At 38.8% G+C, this 26,110-nt stretch overlaps 1 protein-coding gene across 38 annotated transcripts in view; it reads left to right on the top strand.

Annotated features, from left to right (window-relative positions):
- PTPRD (protein tyrosine phosphatase receptor type D) overlaps positions 1 to 26,110 on the top strand; it is a 1,703,394-nt gene that overhangs the window by 793,864 nt on the left and 883,420 nt on the right. The window lies entirely within an intron of this gene.

Here is a 26,110-nt window from a genome sequence, read left to right as displayed (position 1 = left end):
GGGGGGAGGGGGAGAAGGCTGAAGGTGGAGATTTATACACACAATTCCCCACCCAGAGAGATGAGAACTCAACTTCACTGTATTATTTGTTTGAAAACTTGCCTGAGGTTCACAGGAAATGTAGCGATCCTGAAGATAAAATTCCCTTCCGCAACTCTCAAGCAGCTCTTTCCAGACACCACCAAAATCCAAACCGCTTTTGTACTGTATCCCTAATTGTCACTGTCTTTGATGCTGGAAATTTCCAACACGTTTGGATGCCGTTGTGATTTTAGAATCCTGAGCTGTCCTGCTGGAAAGGAGGGCAAGTATCACAGAAGATGGTTCACCAACACAAAGGGTTCATTTTCGGTTAGCTTTTACTCTTCCTCATTCCCCAGTAACTAACACTGAACCCAGGGTTTTTTGTTTTCAAAATACTTTTCTCTGCTGAATCTGGTGTTACTTGATACTGAGATTCAGAGCCTGACAGTGGTTGCTTAGCAACATAATCAGCAGTGTTCACACTAGCACCTCTGGATGCTGAACTTATCTGCATTCCCTATGTTCAGCTAACTTATAGATTTTTTTATTGTTGTGGGTACGCAGTATTTGCTGAGATTTCTATTTCTTTTTTATTTTCATTCATCCCTGTTAACAGATGATTTGTATCAGACTCTAGCTTCTGATATTTCACTTTCAAAGCACTTCCGTATTTTCAACCTTTCATTTCAGGACTTTGTCAAAAGTTGGCTGTTTCTTACCCCCTCCCCCTTGAAATAAAAATACAGTTTTCCCTAGTGTGGCCCAAATTACCAACGTAGACATCAAAGAAAAGAAACATGCTCTCTCTTGTGTATTTAGCAAAAGAGTAAAGGTGTATGTATACCTTTAATATTATCCAAGATGATGGATGATCTTAGTGTGGATTGGAATCCCATATTCTTATCTGGTGATGGTCATAACTTTAGATTAATTCAATTTTTCATATGGATTGATATAAGGCTAAAAAATGAGTCTGTTTTTATGGTCTCCTCCTGGAAGTTCCATTTTAAGCATCACTGGTGTTATTCGATTGGGCCCCCTGATATCAAAGACTAATAGTCTACTCTTCCCACCTGCCTCAATCTCTGTCATGCCCACTTGGGATGCTTGGCTCCCATGAAAGGCACAGGGTGGAGAGTAATGTGTGCTGAACTCTCTCTCTCTCTCTCTCTCTCTCTCTCTGTGTGTATGTATGCATGTATGTAGGAGAATTGGTGGTTCAAGGGAAAATTCTGATTCCTCAGGGATCTTGCTTATTTTCACCACTGACCTCTGTCAGCAGAAGAGTCTGACACCACCTGGCACAGAGCTCAAAGCACTAAACACCAAACTAGCATTTCAAACTGTCCTTCGAGAGTGGGGCTGTTATGACATGGGTGACCCTTGCAACTTCAGGTTTGACATTGTTGTCTGCACTGGCCCTGCCTCCCACTGTTCGGAACTCTTTGTTGACGCGATTCAGTCTACACTTCGACCATGTACAAAGTTCACCCCAAAGAAGTCAGTGCCAACCCACATTTAATCAGAATGGTAGATGAGGTACAGCCACTTTATCCCTGCTTTTAGAAAAGGAAGTAATTGTGGTATCTCAGATAGCACTAAGTGGTAACTATAGATCAGCGCTGAATACTCTTCAGTGACCTCCTTGTTACTTACTCCCGCAGCTCTCATTCTGCTTTTGTAACCTTGGTCTTCTCTATTCCACACACTTGAGACCTCTCTTTTAATGTCGGTGTATCATCTATCTGGTACTCCCTCTATTCTCTGCCCCCCTTTTGCAATAGAATGTCTTTTGTTCCTTACATCTAATCTGAAATCATTCTTTATCTTATGACTGACTCTGTCATTTTGTACAGTATACGTGAAGAATGCTTCTTGATATAGTCCTGAACCAAAAATGGTGGATCAAAGCCCAGATCTGGATCTGAATATTTAAAATTCCCCTATCTAAAGATCCAAAAACCACTGATCTGAGCAAGCTTAATGTTTGGATGTTCAAAGTTAAACCCATTTGTATGAGCTACATGTTCAGGTAGCATGTGACATCTGTGCTTCATGGCTTCCATTGGCAATTAAGGATGTTTGTTTCACTAGAGCTAAATGAATACAGCAAAATATTTTCGTTGAATTGAAAAATAAAATCACTTTTCGCCAATCATTTAATTTGTGTAACTTATTTTTTTGGCACAAATGTTTAAGAAATCAAATTTTAAAGTTGTATGTTTGAGTACTCATGGAAATGTGATCTTTCTTTATGCAAGTATTTGTGCTGGAAGTGCTTGCACTTTTGTCTGGTTTGAGAAGAATTAAAAACACCATGTGACTGATTGTATCTGACCAATTAGAGCTAACCAGCAAAGCTGGAATACTGAAAAGATCTATTCACGGTCAATTCATAGAGACTTTTTTTGCAAAGATATATATTGTGTTATTAATAATGCAAGACTTCAAAGAAATCATGATCTGTTTCCAAGACATACAATGAAAAAGAGGCAAAATTTGTCTCAAAAATGATTTGATGCAAATAGTTTTGACCTTTAAATGTGTCATTTTATTTAATGGTCCTCTTTCTCCTTTTACTCTGTCCCAGTAGTTGAAAACACCTGAGGCTTTCAAACTAACAGCCCCCGAATATATACATCTGATGATTCAAAACAGAGCATTTTCAGTGAAGGGTCCTTGACTGTGGAATTCACTCCACCCCACCACTGGTCAGACAAAGTCCAAGTGCACTAGCCTTCTGCACACATTACAACAGATCTCTTTATTCAAGATTTTGTCTGAGTGAGTGCTTGGAGGGGTTGAGATTCTTTGCCTTAGAGGTTTTGATTGTTGAGTCCATTTTCATTAATGCATGTATGTAACAATGTCTTCATTTTATATATGTGTTTAGAGAGATTCAGTGAGCACATTTTATAAAACCAGATATAGATACATACATTGTATTGTAACATATGGCAGCCAGCAGATTTTAATGATTGGCGGACCGTTGGATATGGGTTACAATATAGTTGCCTTTCAAGAGAGGAAGAAAGAAGAACAGCAGGGAGGCATAAGCACTAGTGATTATGCTGTATTCAGTTGCAATATTTCCATCTCAATTGCGCACACACAAAATGCTTCACTTTAGTTTTTCTTGATAGCAGCGACGTCATTTTTAGCTGCAATTAGTTTCTCTGCTGCATATGCAGTATCTTCCTCCGAGTAATCTTTAGTTTCAGTAAATACAAAACAAGAGGGAGCAAATTATGTCCTAGGATGTCCAGGCATAACTCCCACTGAAATCATGAGAAGCCCTGGATAACAAGCAGCCCAGGGCAGCATTTCACCCTAATCATTTTTCACGAAATGCTATCTTTTGAAACATAAACAGTTAAAGTCATTTATCTTGCTTATCCCAGGCACCCAAATTCCCACTGACTTTCATGGAAATGAAGGTGTGCAATGCATGCAGGTTGAAAGGACATTTTGCCCTTTGAGTGATTTGGAGATAAGTGGATCAATCTGAGTTAGAGGAGCCAGAGTTTAGTCTGTGAGTTTCCTACCCATGGGCCATTTATTTTTTTTGTTTTGTTTTTGAGGGGGAAATGACGAAAGAATGTCTGGGGTATATGCAGCACACTAGCTGCCAGCTCCTTGAGCTATTTATCCAGCCTTGTCCCCTTGGAGCCCTCTCACACACAACAGGAAAGAGGAAGGAGAAACAAAGGTGGAGCCTGGAAGGGGGGAAGGGAGTTGGGAGGCTTGCTTGATCTTCCTGCTTTTAGCTCAGTAAGTTATTGGTGTCTGGGTTTCCTTTCCCCAGCTGGCCACACATTCCCTGCCATTTTCACTCAAGCTGTGGTTCTGTGTCTGATTGTGGAATGGAAGTGTGCAGGGAAAGAAAAGAAGCTGTGAGCATGCAGGTTGCTGGGGAGATAGAATTCGGCGAACTGTACAGCAACAGCCGTGCTTCATCTACATCTGAAAGGGCAGGAGAGAAATTTGGGGGAACATAATTTGTTGGGGGTCGGAGGAGAGAGAGACAAAGCAGAGCCACAGTGGCATGGAGGGAGGTGGAAATGTGGGGAGAGCCTTAAGGGAGACAGAAGAAAATGTGGAGCAAGAGAGACTGAGAGAAGCACAACATATGTGGGACTTGAAGCACTGACCGAAGACTGCTTCTGGGAGAAGGGTAGGAGAATTATGACTACCAGTCTTTGGGCAGCTATCTGGAGGAGGACTTAGCAAGTGCTGGGGACCTCTTCCTTGGAGAAAGGAAAGTGTTGCTTCTGAGGAGAAACTTGTCTTCTCACAATATTTTTATGTAGTAATTTTGTTTTTTCAAATGTGGGGAGTTGATTATATTCCGGGAAACCTCCCAGAATCCTGCTGATCCTCTCCAGAATTGTAAGACCAGCACTGAGAAGGAGGCCTGTGGGGGACCAAGGGAGAGACCTAGTCAAGAGGAGTCCAGGGGTGGCCTTTTAAATTGGGAAAGATTGAGATGAGGAACTGTGGGCACAGGGGGCATAGTGTGGGGAGGGGTGGATAGGAAGAAGAATGGAGAAGAGTGACTGGGGACTTTTGAGTAAAAGGAGGAGAAAATGAGGGGCGTGAAGAGTGAGAAAGTGAACATAGGAAAAGAGGGAGAAAACAAGAAAAGAGAGGAGTTCAGGTGGTATGTATACTGGGGAAAGAAAGGATTGCAAAGATGAAGGAAAAGAGACCCAGAAACTGACTATAAAGAGAGTGTTTAGGAAGGTAAAACTAGCATTGATACTAGGATAATTGTGGAATACAGTGGTACCCAGACAACAAGCCAGTTGCTTTCTCATTTTGAACATCCCACCCATTAGGGCTGAGAGGAGTTGGGGGCCATGAGATGGACAATTAAATTGAGCTGCAGAAGTGGGTTGTTTCATTCTTTCCAAAGCTAGTGGTGGTGGGTTGGTTATTTGGCTTTGGATTTTAGATCAGGCCAATCTCTAGCCTTTTGTTTGTTAATGAAGATTGTTTGTACCACTAAATTTCTGTTCTTTTATTGCTTGGTAAAATCCACTGCAATTTGTTTCCGCTCTCAGCATTTTTTCTGATTGCAATTATCTCTTTATTCTTATCTCTGACTACAGATCTCCACAGCAGTTGTGATTAGGAGATGGAGTCTGCAGCTCATTGATTCTGTTGATATGTGCATTGCAAGTTATTTGTATACTTTATTTAAATTAAGTTAATTTAATATGTGGGGTTGAAACAGCTGTTGTAACATTATGGTTGTTTTTGTTTTTTCCTACAGGTTTTTTGAATGTGGTGTCACTTGTACCAGGCTTTCATCAGAGGCTTTAGCTTTCTTTTTTTCTTTTCTCCTAAAGTGTGCTCATTTGTGTACTGTTTGGATCTGTGGGTTCTTGATCAGTATTGCATGAGGGATGACCTTCATAACTAACACGAGTATACCTTATGAGAATTATGGATCATTCCCTCCCTAGTGGAAATAAACCATATTCTGTTACTAAGCACATGATTAAAAATCTTTCTGGCTCTGTCAGTGTGTATACATTTTACATAGTGATTGTGTGCAGTGCCCTAGAATTACTTAAAGTACCCACAGGGTATGTAGATACAATGTACGCACCCACATGATTAACAGCACTGAGGTATCAATGTTCGTAGAACCATTCCACAATGTGGCACAGAGGTGAGTATATTCCTCTAAATGGACCCACATCTCTGCACACGCACCCCTGTGCTTTGCCTCCTCGCCAAATGAGACACCTCTTATTCCCCACTGAGCACTGGAACAATCCATCTACCCCCTTCAATAGGCCAAGTGTCTCCTGCTGTTTAACCACCCATCTCTGGCTACTGTCCCCATGTCACTTCAGTTAGTTTCTCTGTGCACTCTGTCCTCCAGCTTTATTTTTTTGCTTCCCAGAGCCCCCTTCTCAGTCCTAACTTGTGAGAATAGTGAGAGACTGGCAGCAGAGCTCTGGGAGCATAGGCCATGGGAAGAAGCATATAGGGAGTGTGTATTTTTTTTTTCCTTAGAGATGCTATTCTCAGAGCCCTGGTAACTCTCCGTCTTCTCTCCAAGTGGTCTTTCAGGCCCCTTCACTTGAAATTATCTAGTTTGGAAATATCAGTAACTTTATTGTTCAATGTTAAATTTTCTGGGTACAGCTCAGTGACCAGATTTGTTTTCTATAAAGTTGCTCAGTAGTTATGGAAGAATCTGGGGGGTTTACTTTATATATCAAACAAAGGTGCTAGAAGATTGTTTTCCCTTCTAAGTTCTACTCAGCGATGGGCAAAAAGTTCTAGTATTTTGTTTATAATTGTAATATATTTCAGACAAAGGAATATATTTTAGAAGATGGTATCTCTTAGCCTTGTGAAGGAGCTTTAAAGTGTTAAAGGAGCATATACGTTAAATTTATTATACCACATAAGACACTTCAGCACTTACATTTATCAGTATGTCACCCACTTTGTTTTATAGTTTGAGTGCCTTGTTGAATTTTATGTTTGGCTGTATATCTTGGAGACTTTAGCCATTTACTGTATTGTTATGGACTGGGAAATAAATCGGACACATAGTATCTTGTTTTTAGTAATTGGTTGGGTCATGTGGTCTTCTACGAGTTATGTGATTGCTAAATAGAGGCCATCGTGAGATTTACTCTAGAGTAACAAATCTTTATCAGCAAGGAAAGGTTTTGTTTTTTTTTATTGTTTTGTTTCTGTTTTTTAAATATAAATGTTTGTATCACCATTAAAAATGAGGATATGCTAAGCCTGAATGAATGAAAACATATTATTTCTGATCTCTAAAGGCTGCTTCTGATAGTAACTGATAAAATAACATAGTTCCTACTCTTTGTTTAGACATTGTAAACTAATCATATTCCTAGAAAGGTTTGTAATTAGTAAACCAGAAAACAATTGTACCCTTTCCAATGTTTTGAGGTCAAAGTAAAATTCCATTGCTAACAGAATGTGCTTACGCTAGTATTGATCTTGAGCAAGAGTAAAAACCGTGAACGAGGCTGTTTTGATTAAATATGCAAAATGTGCAGGGAAAGTGATTTATTTATTAGTGTTCATTTTTGAAGAGGATGCAAATTTCACTTGTTAGTCTAAAAGAAAACAAATTTAATGTTTTGTTTTTTAAAAAAAACTCTGGGCACATGAACCAGAGAACAGTTTGTTCAGATGTGTTACAAACTAATAAAAAGTTGGTACAGTGTGAATGGTAAAATGCTCACTGGCCCTCAAGCTGAGGGTTTCCCCCTGTCAATCCACACCCTCAGGAAAAGCCTGGGTAAACAGCTGGGTTTGGCAATATGTCTTGAAAGCCAGTCTATGCTGAGACTCTCTTAAATTAAGATGTGTTGCTATGTTTCATGGTACTTATGTTTTTTTTTTTCAATGCACATACACAGAAAAATAGAAATCACCAACTTTTCAATCATCTTTGATTTCTGCATTTACTCTGCATTTCTGCATTTACGTATCCTTTAGCATAAGAAAACTTGCAGGTTAATTCTGAAAGGATGTCTTTTGTATATTCAGCAGCTAATCATGTAATCCTTTTTTCCACTAGATAGTACCACACCATGGGCTCTATTTGGTGTGGGAGTGGGTTTGGATGGGAGAGTGGCTATTTTAAGTTATCACCATGAAACTTACATTTGTTATATGGTTGACGTGAAACCTCTACTTTTTTAAATGAGGAAAAAATTGTAAAGATGGAGAATTTAAAAAGAAAATATGTGCCTGGTAGGCTTTCATGTGATTACATGTCAGTAGGACTTGTTAGGTCTCATATGTAGCCCTGCAGGGATGGGAAATAGCCCTCTTTACAGCTGAAATATTGGCATGTATAGAAAGGACCTTAATGGTATATGTGATAAATGAAAGAGGTGGGGTTGCTCCCTTTTATGGACACCCAGCCAGCCAGTTAGCTGTAAACTCCCTCTTAGTAGATGTTCTCTACTTGTAAAGGGTTAAAAAGTCTCCCTGCAATTCACATGTAAAAGGAAGGGAGTCGGCACCTGACCAAAAGAGCCAATGGGAAGGTGAGAATTTTTTAAAATTGGGAAAAAACTTCCCATTTGTCTGTCTGTCTGTTTGTTGTCGGAGAGAGGCAGACAGGGAGTAACTATGCTGTAAGAAGCTTGGGGTCAGGTATGAAAAATCATCAGTATCGTACTGAGAAACAACTCATTTAAAATCCCAGATGTGAAAGTAGATCAGGAAATATCTAGGAAGACGTGATTCAGTTTATCTCTTCTTATTTTTTTATGGCTTGTGGACTCCTCTGTGTGAACCCCAGGTGCTTTTGTTTTGCTTGTAACCTTTAAGATGAACCTCAAGAAAGTTATTCATGATGCTTAATCCGTGTAAGTGCTTTTTTTTTTTTAATCTAGCAATAGCCTGAGTTTCCAAATGTATTTTCTTTCTTTTTTTTTTTTTAATAAAATTTACTTTTTTTTAAGAACAGGATTGGATTTTTGTGTCCTAAGAGGTTTGTGCACATTGTTTAATTAGCTGGTGGCAACAGCTGATTTTCTTTGTTTTTCTTTCTCAGCTCTTCCCCGGAGGGGGCGGGGGTGAAAGGGCATGAGGGTAACCCACAGGAAGGAATTCCCAAGTGCGCCTTCCTGGGTTCTCAAAGGGGTTTTGCACTTGCGTGATGGCAGCATCTACCCATCCAAGGTCAGAAAAAAAGCTGTAACCTTGGGAGTTTAATACAAGCCTGAAGTGGCCAGTATTAATTTTTAAAATCCTTGAGGGCCCCCACCTTCTGCATTCAAAGTGCCAGAGTAGGGAATCAGCCTTGACAGCCTGGGACTAAAGTTTGCTCATTCTGGACTTCAGATGGGTAATTTTGGGGATGCATAGGAAGGGGAAGTAAAAGGGGGCTCCAAAGTAGGGGAAGAGAGAGTGGAAATATTTGTTAATTAAAACAAGTTTCAGCTGTTGGAAGCTGCACAGGTGGCTTTGGAATGTTAGGATAAATTCTGGGAAGATGAATTCGTGGACAGGATACAGGTAAGGCCATCAAAGGTTCACGACAGATAAATCTATCATTTGGCTCTGCATTTTATCGTGTGGATTTAGTTTCCATAACTATGGTGTATGTGTGTGGTTCCCTTCCCCCTCCCAACCCAATCCTTCCCCTGCCAATACTGTCAACTGTGGACAATACAAATAAGATAGCAAATATACAGCTATTGTGCCTGGAACAAAAAGAGTAAGTCCGAAAGCTGATCTGTTACTACTTATGTAGTGGAGCCTTGGAAAATGTCTTAAAAGGCTTAGACAAAGCTGTGCACAGCAATCATACTTATCTTTGTACTGCCAGAGGATTCTTAGGTCACATGCTGCCATGTTCCCATTTATTCTAATACTGTAATTACCATAGAAGTTGGATCATCTCTGGTAATTATGTGTGTGTGAAGCATGCTTCAACAGCTCAGATAATAGGATTCACTACACAGGGTCTACTCTGTACGGCTGCAGAAATTATGCTATTTTATGGAATGTCTAATACCAATATCACTACAATTACTTTGCTTAAATGGAGAAATAACCTTCTGAGAACAATACATATGAAGGGAAAAGATAGTTTGTCAAAAAGTCAATGCACTATATTTAAAAAAAAATAACTGTCATGGTACACTTTTCGAATTTTATAACAATATATATAATTTTAACTTTTATTCTTTGAATTCATTTTGAGAGAGAGGTGCTTTATCATGACAAATCAGGAATGATTTGAACATAGGAGGAATGGAGGAAAAGTGAGTTGTTGACAGGCTTATTTGTTGTAAGCTGTTAAAGAAATATTTTCTTGTTGCTTTCTAGCCAAAAGCTATACAAATAATTAATATTCAAAGAGCAGCACAACAATTGTTGTTAATGTACAGTGCCTTCCTCGATATTTATTGCTGCAGTATCACTTGTGGTTTGTATGAATCTGTTTTCATTGCAGTTTATTAGCAATCAACAATTATTATTTGGCTCTAGTGTTTACAAACTATAATTCATTATCCTCTTATCTTTTATTTATGAGACAATGTCAAATGAAAGAAGCAAAATATTCATTTTTGGTTGGAGGAGTTCTACAGTAAATTAACATTGCCACTGAGCTGCATTCCTCAGTGGTCTGGTGTGACTGCTGTGTGTATCTGATCTCTCTCTATCCCACAGGAGATGAGAAGGTAGAGTCTTTACTACAGCAGTGGTACCTGTCACTCTGGCAACTGCGATTTGAAAACCTGATCTAATTGAAGTCAATTGGGGTTTTGCTATTCATGTCAACGGAGGCAGGGTTTCACCCGCAATGTTCACTGTGTTGACATTTTTGGGAGACACCTGAGCAGTGAGTCAACAGGTGACACAGGGAACATAATTCCTATTAATAGGTCTCGTCATGAATGAATTAGTAATGTAAGTATATTAAAATATTTGTATCTGAATGCGCTGTGAAATGAGCTTGTGTAAGTCCAAGTTCCTCCAATTGCAATGACTGTGATCTTAAACTAAAGCATGTTACTGAAAGGAAAATATTATATTCTACTTCTAGTGTCATTACAGATGTCACTGAAGAATGGCAATAATTACTCGAAAAATTAGCCAATTTACTCTTGATCTTGTTAAATCAGTACCTCCAACTTCAAACTTAACCATACCAAGCTCTTAATCTTGTGCGTACAAAGATGTCATACATTTACCCTGAAAAGACTGACTTTTTAGAACAGAAAAGACATTTTATGGCAATGCACTTTTAAGCAATAGATGCTAAATTGAAATCGATTTTTTTCAGATGATTCCTATTAATTTCAGTAGGACAAACACATTATTGAAAAGAAAGCAATGGGTCTATTGGAATACTGTTTCTATTGGCTCCTGGGGTACTGGTCCTCCAGTTCAAAGCAGAATAGAGCAGTAAGAACTCTGCTGAAGGATTCCAAAACAACTCCATTGGCAGTTGCACTACTATTAAACTATCTAAGTAGTTATCAGGAAGTCAGTGGTAAACTGCAGTGTCACAATTCAAAAAACATTCTTCTCTAAAAAGTCCTCTGCTGTGTTTACACTAGTTTATTGTGCGAAGATAGTCTATGCTATGTTATGTTGTAAATGAGGCTGAGCCAGATTTTTCAGACCCAGGCAAAGAGAATTGCATTCATTTGCATTTCTTATTTGTGAATGCAGATATAGCAATTGTAGGCACAATGTTGTTGATTGCATGTGTATTTCCGCATATGACGTGAATATCCTCTCCACTTATTTTTAAATACCATTTTGTAAGGTAATTTAATTAAGAATAAATAGCTCAGTGTGGATAAAGTTCCCTGAGCCAAGATCATATCTGTTTGAGATTTACCTAAGAGCCAAATCTTGTGATAGGCAAGAAACAACATAGGCAATGAAACTGGTGCATTTTCACTGCATGAGGGCTCCAGCCACAGAAGTGGCAGGCAGGGTGCAGGAGCAGATAGCTTGTGCAGGGCTCTGGCCAGTGGTTCTATGACTACAAGGACTTGGTGGCTAAAATCCGCCATAGGAGGGCAAAGCAGGTATTGGAGAGTGGCTTTGCTGGACCTCTGTTGCCTGTGGCTTAATTCTGCAGGATGCTGAGCACTCCTGCCCATATCCAGCAAAACTAGGCACAAGCTTAACTTTAAGTATATGAATGGTCCTGTTGTTTCTTAAGAGCTTTGCTGGATCTAGGACCAGAGTTCTCAGCACCTTGCAAGATCCATAGTCTAGTAGGGAGGATTTGTCTATCTTCCTCTAAATCCCCTGAAGAGAACAGCCATGTAATGCTCATTTATTTGAGCTTTGCACAAAGTTCAGGCATTGGACCTAAGTGCCAGGTAAAGTTTAGATTTATAACCTGGTTTGGAATTACAGGCTAGCTTTAGTTTATCTACCCTGATCTTTACAAATCATAGTCACTGATGCCTCCATTTGTTCACTTGGTCACTTATGTTAACACTAACTCTTGGCTCATTTGGGTATATGCTACAATGAAAAATCTTACTTGGCCTCTTCTCTTTTGTTGCTCTTATGTGGCAGCTCCCTTTCCTTTTGAATGACAGTTTCTTCCGGAGCTGCTTTAAAAATACTGTTCTTTATATTACTGCTAACGTTCTTCATGGGAGGACATGATTGCAGAGACTATAAGCAAAACAAGCTAATTTACTTAGAATTCCTATCAATGTGCATTTAAATATGAAAGTCTAGCCTGCTTTTGTAGAGATGCTGAGTTTTTCTTACACACATTGTGATTTGAAATGAATATTGAAAGCACCACATGAAAGTCTATCATTGTTTTTCATTTACTGAGGCACTGTGTGTTACACCAGCTTCATTCATTTGCAGATTCTGTCAATAGGGTGAGGGCTTAGGCTCATGGTTTGTGCATTATTAAGCTTTACTCATAATATTTGGTTTCAAAAGTTTGATAAATATTTTGGTGGTTGCATGAGTGCTGTTAATAAAAAGGAATAAATGACAACTCTGTGACATACTTAAACATTCCTTGTACTCTTGAAAGCCGCTGTACATAAAATGATCATACCAAATATACTTTGGTGGAGGGAGGGAATGTGATACTTACACATGAAAGTATTATACATACGGATATGCATATGTATGATTCATCAGCTGAATAACATTTAAAGCTCAGGAACCCAGTGGCTTTGATTACTCTAATATTTTTGCTTTCAGTGATCATTGCTTTGATGGCTCTTATAACTGGTTTGTCTCCTCACAATACAGTTGTTATTCTGTACTCAATGATGCCTCTTCTTGCAGCATACCAAAATTGTATCTAACTGAACTACGGTGTTTCAAGGTTGTTGGAACAAATATATGGCATACTATGGACCGTTCTCAATTTTTAACGAGAGGTGCTGGGGCTGAAGCAGTTTTTTACTTTCATGACTGACGTGGCAAGCCCAAAGGTGCCTGGGCTGTGAACTGCCAATTCTAGAGGTGCTGGGTCTCATCCTTGGCAAGCCCGAGCACAAATTAAGCACTGGCTATGGAACATATTCAATCAAGTTTTCTCAGGTTTTAAGAATACAGAATGTGGGAGCTGGGTAGTGTAGTGGATAAGATTATTCTTTCCAATTTCCAGTTTAATCCTGTGGTACTGTGTGATTGTGATGGTTCTTGGGTTACCCAGGACTGTGAATCACCTTGTGCCCAAAGGAGGGGGAGACTTGCTTGTGCTTATCTGGTTGTCAGCACACTGACACCACCAGCCTGTTAGCCATCCAAACACTCTCCTCTGGGCTGTGCCAGCCCTTTCTTACCATGCAAGTTAACAATTGGTGTACCCCAGTCCCTGAATCCTTTTGAAGAGTAGTGTCCAACCCGTTCTCTTATGAATATTCACAGAAATATCAAGTCTGCTATCCCCAGAAGAACAGAGTACATACCAGCTTGTATGATTCAACTTGGGATCAGCTGCTTGCTTAGTACCACCACACTGAGATATATTTATAGTGAAAACACCAACAATAGGTTTACTATCAAAGATTCAAGATGTGAGTAAGGATAGTGGAAACAAAAGGGTCACATATAAAACAAAATCATAACATGCTTTCTAGAGACTTAACTATTAGGTTAACCTCCTGTCTAATGAAATTTCTCAACCAAAGCCTTTAGCATCTTCAACCAAGCCTGGTTGTGATCCCATTTTCATGAATGTAAATGCTCTCTCTATATACGTCCTGGGTGTAGGTTGATGGGGTATGTTCTTTGTTCCCAGCTACAGTCCAGCAAACCTTTTGAAGTTTATCTCGAGAACTTTATCTTCCCTTTGTTTCTCCTTATAACTGTTTGTTTCTTTTAAAATTCTTACCATTTTTCATGTGTACTAAGGTGACAGGAAACCCATTCTGAATGTGGCAATACTTAATTAATGTTTCAACAAAGGGAAACAGACATCTTTTGTTTGACAGGAACCTGGTTTCTCCACCTATGCTGAGATACAAAATCTAAGAACATATTTTCAGTATACATACGTAATTCCTTACATTAATTTCACAAGAATAAAAATGGTCTATGTGACCCTGGCTTTCATTTAAGAAAGCAAATGACATTTTGTGGTGAACCAGAATGTACATCCCAGAATTGTAGCACAGCTGGCATTGAGGGGTTCTTGGGTAACAGTGATCTGAGTTCTTTAGATTCAAATCAGTCCCTACTGAATATACAACTACAACTCATAATGAGCACAGAGAATTTGCCATCTGCCTTTTAGCAGTCTTCCTTTACAGGATTTCCTAACTGAGCCAGAATCGAACAAGGTTTCTGATAGAAGAAGGGAAGCAGCAACGGTCTTGGGAATTTGACTACTGGATTCTATGCCTGATTATGCTACGAACTTGTTGGTTGATCTTGTGAAAGTCACTTCACATCCCAATGCCTTATTTTACTTCTCTATAAAATGAATGTAGTACTGCTTACAAACCACAGCATTAAGAGGTGTAATGTTGCAATGCACTTTGTGCCTATCAATGGGTTCAGTCAAAGTACAAAGCCAGAATCATAATCAAGTGTTGTAAGTGGAAGTTGTAGACATCAGTATGGTTGTTTAGATAAGTGAGTCTTTTGGTCTTGGAGAATGAACGATAGTACAGAAGCAATGTATAATGGTCCCAAATGGCCAATGTGTCTGTTGAAGTAGTCTATTAAATATTCAACCTCAGATTATTTGTAGTCATGAAGTTGGATATGTGAATTCACGCACAGCATTGTAATCTCCTGTATTCGTATTTTATTTATGTGTATTATAATGGTGCCCAAAAATCCCAACCAAGCCTAAGGCCTTATGCTAGGTGCTGTACAAACACATGAGAGAAAGTCACTATCACAAAATGTGGGAGGAGAAACAGGCACAGAAGTGAAATGACTCAACCAAAGTCAATCATCAAGTCAGTGTTAGAATCAGGATTAGAACCCATATCTCATAAATTGCAGCGCAGTGCCTGTCCACTGGTCCACTCTGCCTCTCAGTTTATGGCGTTAACCCGCAAGGCATTGTTTCTTTGCTAATATGCAAGTGTAAGAGTCTCAAAATGCAGTTATGTCCATTATGTTAGTCGTACTTTGCATAAAACACATCCCTGCTACAGTATATCACTGACATGAGTGACATATAATTTTCTAAATCCATTGACTTTCCTGAGTTTTGCTCTTCCAATAGACAGGTATACTTGTAAATCAGCAAGCATTCTAAATAACTCTGGATTGTGTTTGTAATGTCGTAAGGGCAACATGCTTGTCATACGAAATTACTAGTGACAGCCGATGGGGAACATAATGGGGTAAAATGATTAAAAGCTCACTTGTGATCATGTTATCAATAAAATTTAAAATGGGCTGTCTCAACTGACTTTTTATGCTATCATGGTCTGTGCACAATTTCTATGGTAATGAGGCATTTATGCAGCTTACTCTAGTTTTAGTTTTCCTGCTCCCATATATCTATGTAAAATATAAAAATACCATACTTTTTTTAATAAATGCTGAAGTTGTGGATGATTGCATATGTGGCATGATTCTTGGTTCTTAAAAAAAAGTGCACGTGTTGATTTTTTAAAATATTTATATGTATAGATATATTATGAAGCCCATTGCAAACCGTTCATTGCAAATTAGGCAGATTAACTATTTTGGGAGAGGAAACCTAAACATCCTATCTGATGTCAACCATTTATCCCTTAACATGATGAGAAAACCCTTCTCTACCATGAATTTTGAAAAGTTCACGTAACGTAAACTTTTTCCCTTCCAGTAATTGTGGTGAATTAGCACCAGAAAAAAGTGACTCTGAAATATCAAACATTAAAAAAAAAAAAGTTTCCTTTTTCATTTTTATGTGCACATTGGCATTTTTTTTCTCGTTTTTCAAATTGGTTCCATCTTGGTTCATTTGATGTCTTCCCTCCTCCCACACCAATTCCCAAGTCAGTGAGGTTTGGAATATGTGCCATTTAAAAAAAAATCTTTGTTCTAAGGCATGCAGTCCTGTAGCCTTTAAAATGAGATTTTTTTTGCCCTGCCAAGTGAATTCCATTGAATAAAATGGAGTTCCTATAAGTAGATACTCTTCCTTCAGGACAGGTGGAATATTAAGGCACGAGGACTGTGTTATAGAGCATTAGAGACAGTGTGGTTAAGTATTGAAGAGACAGGACTGAGAATCAGAACTTCAGCGTTCTCTCCTTGGCTCTGCCACTGATTGACTATTTGGCCTTTGGCATGTCAGTTCAGCATTCAGTGCCTCAGTTTACTTTGCATACAGTAATACTCATCTACTTCAAAGGCTGTTGTGAAGATGAATTAGTACTTGTAAAGTGCTTTAGGATGCTCTTTAAAAGAATGATGCTCTGTGAGTGCAAAGTATTGTATTACCGTGTCCCAGTCCTTTCTAGATACCACCCAATCCCTTTATTAGACTGCCCTTTTTAGATTCTTCCAGTTAACTTTTCTCTATGCTTTTACAAATATTAAATAGTACTGTGGGGAAATGTGATGGCCTCTGAATTTCTCAGTTTCATAAGAATGCAAAGGCCATCTGACTATAAAAATAAATTATTTAACTTTAGACGCTTTATCTGTGCCAGCAGTCATTTGCTTGAACTGTGTATATAATCTCTAACACAGTAAAATTTAATAATATATGGCAGTTAGCAATATACAAACTTTTTAAGGTTGAAGTGCACCTGTCATAATGGCAGTTAAGAGCAATGAATGAAGCCTTATTTACCACCAACCTCCATTCCCCCATATTAAACCACTGATGTAAATATGAAAGGAAAGTTATTGGCTAGAAAATCACAAAATGTAATAATACTTTGCAAAATGATCCTTAAAGCTATATTAAATCACACTTCTCACAATTACTTTTTATTAAAACTCTTCAAGAACCTGGAATCATGGGTACTATATTCTGAACTAAACTGCACTCATCAATTTTAGTAAAAAAAAACTTATTAAACTTGTTTTACTGATGAAAATCTGCTCACTGTTGTTCATAGTCAAAAATCCATCAATTTTCCCCAGTATATCTGGCTTAGCTTTAAGCGTCAAAGTTTTTGACTCCTTTGCCTGGTTGATGTGAGGAGTATCTGTACATTTTCCACTACAAAATGTTGCCTTTTTAATGGAAACCGCTGTGCTACTATAGACCTCACAATTATAAAGACCCTAAGCCAGTACATACATATATATATATAAGCAGTCTTGTGTTATATGGAATATCAGTTATATTCAAGTTCCAATCCAGCAAACCATTTACACAAGTTCATTGCTTCTTGTATGTGAATAGTCCAGTTTACTTCACTGGTACTAATATACTTAAAATTATGAATGTGCTTAAGTTTTTTGGAGGATTGGAGCCAAAATTTGGGTGGATGTGGGTAAAGGAGAAGATCAAATGAAAATCATCTTTAATATTCAGAAGCTAGTTCAGCCCACTTAAACAAAGTTATTTAACTCTTTTTTGTCTCTCAAAATATCTTAACAAAGATACGCACTATTGATTGTTTTAAACATCTGTTTTCACAGCCAATAAAGGGGTAGCTTTTATTTTTCTGGAGAGCATCTATCATATTCCTCCTACTGTACTTAACTGTGGTTGAGCTCACCTAGCGGGTAAGAAGAAAGTGGTGCTTTTTCTGTTTAAATGTGTTGCCATCTTTAGCAAACAAAGATTTTTTTTTGTGTGTAACTTAAACAGTTAAAATTCAGTGATCCCTAATAACCTATCCATAAAATTTTATATTATAGCATGCTACAAATCCTCTGCTCAAATATCAGACTGCTCTGGCCTCAGTAGAATAATCGACTCTTCTGCCAGGAAAGTGCTTTTTTTTTTACCAGTTGGCTGAGGGGTTTGATTCATGAAACACACTTACAGACTGTATATCAAAATTTCTCTGAGAAATGCAGTAAACTTTACAGGCAACTTGTCTGAAATGTTTTGTGACAGAAAATTCCTAAAGCAGAACACTATTGCAGAATTATTTAAAAGACAAGCTTTATCAAGGATCCTTGCTCTTGCAATAAAATAATTTGCTGTATTTACTTTATATACATATGTATATATATATGTTTTTTATTTTAATTTTTGCCCGAAACTAGAGAGCTACCAGGCTGATTATTTTTACTTCAGAATAGATTATAGGTATCAGCCAATTGATTCATAGCTCACATGTGCCTAACTTGATGTTGTTTGGCAGTAAGTCTAGAATTATGTTGTAATACTGACTGTAAATTTTCCCCTTTGGTAAAAGATGGTTTATGTACTGTTGCTCAGCTAATCATTTCATCCTTTTTTGAGCGGGAGAATGTAAACACGCACTCTTGAGATGTTTCTTTGATGGCACTTTGTCTTAGTCCGACTACAGGTAAAAATGGATAGAGGCTGCGGTGGTGGTTTCTGTTCAATTTTTAACCTTCCACAATCTAGATTTCATCTTGTTCATTCAGTAAAAATCAGTAACTGCTTCTTCCAGGCCAACTCTAACTGCTTTTCTCTGTCTTCATTCGCACTGAATTGTCCCATACTTTTCTGCACTATGGATCATTCTTTCCGCCTTCAACCCTATTCTCTCAGGGCTTCTAAAATTACTCTCCTGGTTCCCACTTTCCTATATAAAGGAATATTCCATCAGTTTATTTTTGGAGATGCCTTTTCTGCTTCTACCCTTTGTTAGAGTCCCCCAGGACTTTCTCCTTGGTGTACACTGCTTCTCTCTCTGCACTCTCCCCCTGACCTGTCTTAGTCAGTCCTAAACCTTGAGTTGTTATTTTTATGCTGGTGACTCCCAAATATACCTTTGCACCCTTGACTTCTTACTAGCCACACATCAGCATCATTTCTGTGGTATCTCCTCCTTGAACTTTCACTGTTCCTCAAGTTACTGTAAGCTAGATATACCTCAAACTGAGCTATTTTAATTCTCTGATCTCCCTTTCCTATTACTGTTGACAATTCCCCCATTCTACCACAAACATGAGATCACAACTTTGGAGTCACTTTTTACTCTCCCCTCACTTTCTATCCCCACATCCAGGTTCCTGCTAAATCCAGTACATTCTTTTCTATTCACCACCCACTCCCAAAACACTGAACCATGCTTTGGTTATCTCTCCCTTCACTTATTTATATAAACTCCTCATCTCTGTCCTCCCCACATTTTACCTTTTCCCCCTCAGTCTATCCCAAATGAAGAAGCTAAGGTTAACTTCCTTTCTTACCAAAAAGAAAAGGAGTACTTGTGGCACCTTAGAGACTAACCAATTTATTTGAGCATAAGCTTTCGTGAGCTACAGTTCACTTCATCGGATGCACACTGTGGAAAGTGTAGAAGATCTTTTTATATACACACAAAGCATGAAAAAATACCTCCTCCCACCCCACTCTCCTGCTGGTAATAGCTTATCTAAAGTGACCACTCTCCTTACAATGTGTATGATAATCAAGGTGGGCCATTTCCAGCACAAATCCAGGGTTTAACAAGAACGTCTGGGGGAGGGGGTGGGGGGTAGGAAAAAACAAGGGGAAATAGATTACCTTGCGTAATGACTTAGCCACCCCCAGTCTCTATTCAAGCCTAAGTTAATTGTATCCAATTTGCAAATGAATTCCAATTCAACAGTTTCTCGCTGGAGTCTGGATTTGAAGTTTTTCTGTTGTAATATCGCAACTTTCATATCTGTAATCACGTGACCAGAGAGATTGAAGTGTTCTCCGACTGGTTTATGAATGTTATAATTCTTGACATCTGATTTGTGTCCATTTATTCTTTTACGTAGAGACTGTCCAGTTTGACCAATGTACATGGCAGAGGGGCATTGCTGGCACATGATGGCATATATCACATTGGTGGATGTGCAGGTGAACGAGCCTCTGATAGTGTGGCTGATGTTATTAGGCCCTGTGATGCTGTCCCCTGAATAGATATGTGGGCACAGTTGGCAATGGGCTTTGTTGCAAGGATAGGTTCCTGGGTTAGTGGTTCTGTTGTGTGATATGTGGTTGCTGGTGAGTATTTGCTTCAGGTTGGGGGGCTGTCTGTAGGCAAGTACTGGCCTGTCTCCCAAGATTTGTGAGAGTGTTGGGTCGTCCTTCAGGATAGGTTGTAGATCCTTAATAATGTGTTGGAGGGGTTTTAGTTGGGGGCTGAAGGTGACGGCTAGTGGCGTTCTGTTATTTTCTTTGTTAGGCCTGTCCTGTAGTAGGTGACTTCTGGGAACTCTTCTGGCTCTATCAATCTGTTTCTTCACTTCCACAGGTGGGTATTGTAGTTGTAAGAATGCTTGATAGAGATCTTGTAGGTGTGATCACTTTACATAAGCTATTACCAGCAGGAGAGTGGGGTGGGAGGAGGTATTTTTTCATGCTTTATGTGTATATAAAAAGATCTTCTACACTTTCCACAGTATGCATCCGATGAAGTGAGCTGTAGCTCATGAAAGCTTATGCTCAAATAAATTGGTTAGTCTCTAAGGTGCCACAAGTACTCCTTTTCTTTTTGCGAATACAGACTAACACGGCTGTTACTCTGAAACCTTCCTTTCTTACCACTATGCCCATGTCTGTCTTTCTTCTTAAATTCCTGCACAAAGTTCAAAATAGTCACCCTCAAATGTAAAGCTTTGAGAAAACATTGCCCCAGGCTACATCTCTTTCCCCATCTTCTGCTGACTGCTCCTTTTGTCTCTGTTGCCCTGGTCTTGTTTCATGTCTTTTCTTATGCTTGGAGTAGCCTTCTAGTTAATGTGCACTAATCGCCCCCTCTCCAACCCTTTCTTCAATAAACTTGTGGTCTGTGAAACATTTCATCTATAGATACCTGATTTCACTCTGCATTTTGCTGAGGTTGTTCTGTATTGTATAGATTATTTTTTTTCCAAGCATAAGCTTTGGGAATAGGGACTCAATTCTTCATTGGGCATATTTTCAGAGCATTTTGTATATTTATGGCTTTATATGATTTATAATACGTCCTTTTGTTTAAATCCTTAGAATGTACAGACTTAAACTACTATAGTAATAATATTAAGATTGTGACAAATGGGCAAACCTACAGTAATCCAATAGGAAATTCCAAATTTTGGCTTGAAATAAAGGGAGAAAATAAGCTTATAACTAGAACATTTGCCGTTCTCTTCCTAATATTTCCTTACATGCAATATCTCTTATGCACAGTTTCATTTACTTACATTGCCACAGCCAGGTTCCTGAAACTGAGTTTCCTTTCTTGTTTTTCTTTGAATTATACCTGCCCAAGTAGTTGTGAGAGAATCTATGTATCAGCCGGGGGAAATGGAGCAAAAGCAGTACTGCATGAATAGGCTCCAGGTAGCATCTGCCTCAGTTTTATCTCAGGCAGTCAGGATAATTCAGAAAGTTTTTAAATGTAAGAAGTCTTGTTTGCCTATCAGTCTTGGTAGCAAGGTGAGAGTCAAGTAGGTATGGTGTCAAATTCTGCAAAGGACCTGTTGTGGGCAGTGACCAAAAGAAGCAATGCACTGTCCATGTCTCCTGGAGCCCATCATGGTTTGCAGGTTTTGCCTAAACCTATTTTAGGACTCAGGCAAACATCTATACCATTCATTGCCTATTTTATACTGCATCTTCCTACCATTGAAAGCAGCTCCCAACCAAGATGTATATATTTGCAATAACTGCTAAAGATCATGCAAATCTCGGATTGGACTATTCAGTCACATGAGACATTGCAAACCATCTACATCACAGGCTGCAATTCCCACCGTCTCTTGCAGATGAAAGGATGCCAACAACAAGGAGAATCAATTACATGTCCTTCCATCTGCTAGTTTAAAGAGGGTAAAGTTCTAATGTTCTAAGCTACAACATACAGCAGCTACCAGCACTGTAGGGACATTTAAACTCCACATTTCTGCTTTATAAAGTTTTATGAAAATCCCTTGTAAGGAAAAAGGCAACAGTGTTGTGTCTGTTCATTTCTCTCATCAGTCTCCAAACTGGAAGAAAATATAGATGATACCTGAGACAGAGAAGTTTTGCTTGGTTTTTAAGGGGATACATCGTGGTTGCCTCTTTATTTTTATTGTTTTGCAGTGCCAGGACCTGTAGCACTTATCAGCCACTAATGATATCACTTCAGTAACTGTTTTGTTAAACATAAATATTGTTAAGCAATAGCAGTTGCTGGAAATTGTATCATACTGCATATCTCCTTCGTTTCAGACAAAACACTGTCAATAAGATGCCATCTGTGTTTCCCTCTTAGTCCATCAAGGAGTCAGGGATTTACACATGGGACAAAGTAGGTGGCATGGGGTGCTTTAGAGGTGGTGATGATACGATTTCAGCCCCAGTCAATATGCAAAGGGCATTGGCCCCCAAACTGCCATCACTGCTTTTGTAAAATTTTATGAAGAACCACCACTGTCTCTTATTAATCCTTGCTCAAAAACTGGAATAGAAGGAAATGGTTCACCAGGTATGAGGTTTTTTTTAAAAAAAAATCTGTGGGAGGCACACAAGCACTTTTGGATTTATGGACTTACTATGAACAATTTGTGAAAGTGGAGGTGCCTCTTCAGTCATTCATGTAAGTAGTCATTCTGTGTCACATGCGGTGGTTTTTGCTCTCTGATTGTATGACTTAACTTTTGTGAGCAGGACTCGTGCCCATAGAAACCGGTTGGGAAACTGGCTCACTCAGGGAGAGGGAAGGGAAGATATTAAGCAGAAACAAGAGCTGAACGGGGTCAGAGAACGTCAGGGCATTTTAAATCTTTTCTTGTCCTGTTTTGCACAACAAAGTTATTTTTGGCTGTGTATTTGGACCACAGTTTTAAACTTAATTGGATTAATTTCTGAATGAGTAGAATTGGAAAACATGACAAATGTATTTGCTATGGGACTTTATATTCAATTTTATCTTGTCATATTTTCATTAAGTAATTGAGTGTATCCATCCATAGGGTGGTTCTGGAAGCACTTCCGGCATGAATATGCTCATTCAGATACAAATTGGTGATTATTGCATAAATATTTGCGTGAACAAAATTCCCCCCAAAACTTTTGTGCAAACAAAATCAGTTTCACAATGACCATGGAAAAGGGAATAAATACGAAGAAACTTGGTTGGCCTGAAGTACAGGCTGGATTTAGTAAACATATTGGCAGACCTATTTTCCTTCTGTTCGGTCAGCTCTTTTGTGTGTATATATGTTTATGCATACACAGTGTGTATGAAAAGTGATATTTAATTTTCAATCAATGCAATCCCTTAAATGTATAGAATAACACAGAATAGTCACCTTGCTACATATTTACCAGCAGTTACCTTTCCTATCTAATAAAGTAGGTATTCACCCCAAAGTTCACTCTGTTGCAGAGCTGGCTGACTTCACAGGAATCAGGATCCAATAATTCATGGAAAAACACCTGCACTTAATAAGAGGTCTCTTCAGTGAATGGATCCAAAGTGCCTCTCCCTGCCCTGTTATACTGAAGCATTCTTTTGTCTTTATTCATAGATAGGGCATTCCCCCGTCAATTATAATGTTACTTTATCTCCATGTGGTTGAATTGTTTGCAGTTGTCCTTATGGTTTTCCATTGACTGTTTTGTGGTGGGACAATGGTAGACAACTGAGCCTTGCATTACCTAGCTGGCTGACTAGGGATAGGTTGCAACTCCCTCCTGAATGAATAGACCATCAATGAATAATATTACTCCCCGGTGACTCTTTTTTAACCTTAATACCAGAAGGATATAAACGTCACTATTGTTGTATTATTCCTTAAATATCATCCCTATGCACATCAAGCCATGATTATGCACGTTGATAAGTTGCACTCTTTCAACAGAGACCTTACATGTTACCCTTTATGGACAAATACCCTGTAAGCAATGTATTTGATATAGTTAGTTTGTCAGATCTGAGTTCTTCGCCAAAAAAAGGGTCCGTTGTGTCACATGTACCCAAACTCTATTGCAGATAGGTAGGAAATTATGAGATTGGCATGCTATTGAAGCTGAATATGGTGCTCCTCATACCTTTTAAAAATGCTCACCTGTAGCATGTCAATTCCAAATCTCAGGAGTTCTATACTTTGCTTGTTGAAACAGAGAAACTCCATTACTTTATTTAAACTCTGTGTATATTTTATGCACACTGTAACTCTACTTGTATAAAAGGGACCCTTTTTTTAATGAATTGTGCATATGGAACCTGCAGTCTTATTGTGCAGAAAAATTTAGTGGAGATGGGGGGACGGAGGAGTGAATCAATTGCACTGGCCTGTTAAGGATAAATAGTTCCCAAAGGTACTTTTTTTATATTTGTCCCCTAAATAAATTACAGTAACTTAAATTCATGACATTTAAAAAAAAAATCTACCTGAGGTCAGAGAAACTGGATATACAACGATAGGGAATAGCAAAGAGAAGAAATAATAGGTATGCAATTTTTGGCTTGTAGTTTCTTTTTCTATTTTAATGCAATAGTTTTCTCATGGAAAGGATATACATGCTTAAATATAGGATATAAGTGCTTAAATTTCCTCTTTTTACAGGTATTATTTTCAAAGAATTAAAAGGAAAAAAACAGGGTAAGATGTTCAGTGCCTGTACATTAAAGACTCTCGCAGTTATTTTAAATAATATGTAGTCTCACGTTAGAGATTAAAAAGAGGGATGGAAATTGCAAAAAAAAAATTATCTGCTTTCCATCCAAATTTTCTAAATTAATGCTGGTCAAATTATTGGAATCAAATTCTATGAAAAATGTTGCTAATTGTTTCTATCCATCTTAGAATCATATAATTGTAGGGTTGGAAGAGACCTTAGGAGGTCATCTAGTCCAACCCCCTGCTCAAAACAGGACCCACACCAACTAAATCATCCCAGCCAGGGCTTTGTCAAGCCAGGCCTTAAAAACCTCTGAGGATGGAGATTTTGTGTTTCCATACATCATAAAAATGTAGGGCTGGAAGGGACCTCGAGAGCCCCCTGCACTAAGGCAGAACCAAATATAGCTAAACCATCCTTGACAGGTATTTTGTCTAACCAGTTCTTAAAATCCTCCGATGACAGGGATTCCATGACCATCTTTAGAAGCCTGTTCCAGTGCTTAACTATCCTTAGAATTAGAAAGTTTTTCCCAGTCTCTAAGCTAAATCTCCCTTGTGGCAGAAGCTGATCTTTTGATGGACATAGTGAAACAATTCATCAACAGATTGGACATATTGGAAGATTGTCATCAGGGTCCCCCTTGGTGGTCTTTTCTCAAGACTAAACATGCCCAGTTTTTTTAACCTTTCCTCATAGGTCAGGTTTGCAAAGACATTTATTCTTTTTATTGCTGTTCTCTGGACTTTCTCCAATTTGTTCACATCTTTCTGAATGTTTGGTGTCCAAAACTGGACACCGCTGAGACCTCTCACAGTGCCAAGGAGAGCAGGACAATTACCTATTGTGTCTTGAGTACGTCACTCCCACTAATATACCCTAGAATGATTGCCTTTTTCACAGCTGTTGACTAATTCTCAATTTGTGATACACTATAACTCCCAGAACTGTTTCAGCAGTACAATAGGTGCCAACTTACTCAGGGGTGCTTGACCACCACTCTGCCCAGACCCTGTCCTCACTCTATCTCAGGCCCTGCCCCTGCCCCACCTCTTCAGGTCCACACTCCATTTTGCCCCCGCTCCTGCCTCCCCCTCCCCCCGTGCCTCCTGCATGCCCTGCTGAACAGCGGATGGCAATGGGCGGAAGGCACTGGGAGGTAGGAGGAGGCGCTGATCCATGAGGCTGCCAGTGCATGCTAAACACCCACTATTTTTTCCCATGGGTGCCCCAGCCCGCAGAGCATCCACGGAGTCCATGCCTCTGAACAGTACTACAGCCAAGCCAGTTATTCACAATTGGTAGTTTGCATTTGATTTTTCCTTCCTAAGTGAAGTACTTTGCACTTGTCTTTATGGAATTTCATCTTGCTGAATTCAGACCAATTCTCCAATTTTTCAGTTTTTGAATTCTAATCCTATTCTCCAAAGTGCTAGA

Source organism: Caretta caretta, chromosome 5 (assembly GCF_965140235.1).
Source record: "Caretta caretta isolate rCarCar2 chromosome 5, rCarCar1.hap1, whole genome shotgun sequence".
Classification (NCBI taxonomy): Eukaryota; Metazoa; Chordata; order Testudines; family Cheloniidae; genus Caretta; species Caretta caretta.
The sequence above is the reverse complement of the archived record's forward strand: the minus strand, read 5'-3'. Positions and strand labels throughout refer to the sequence as shown.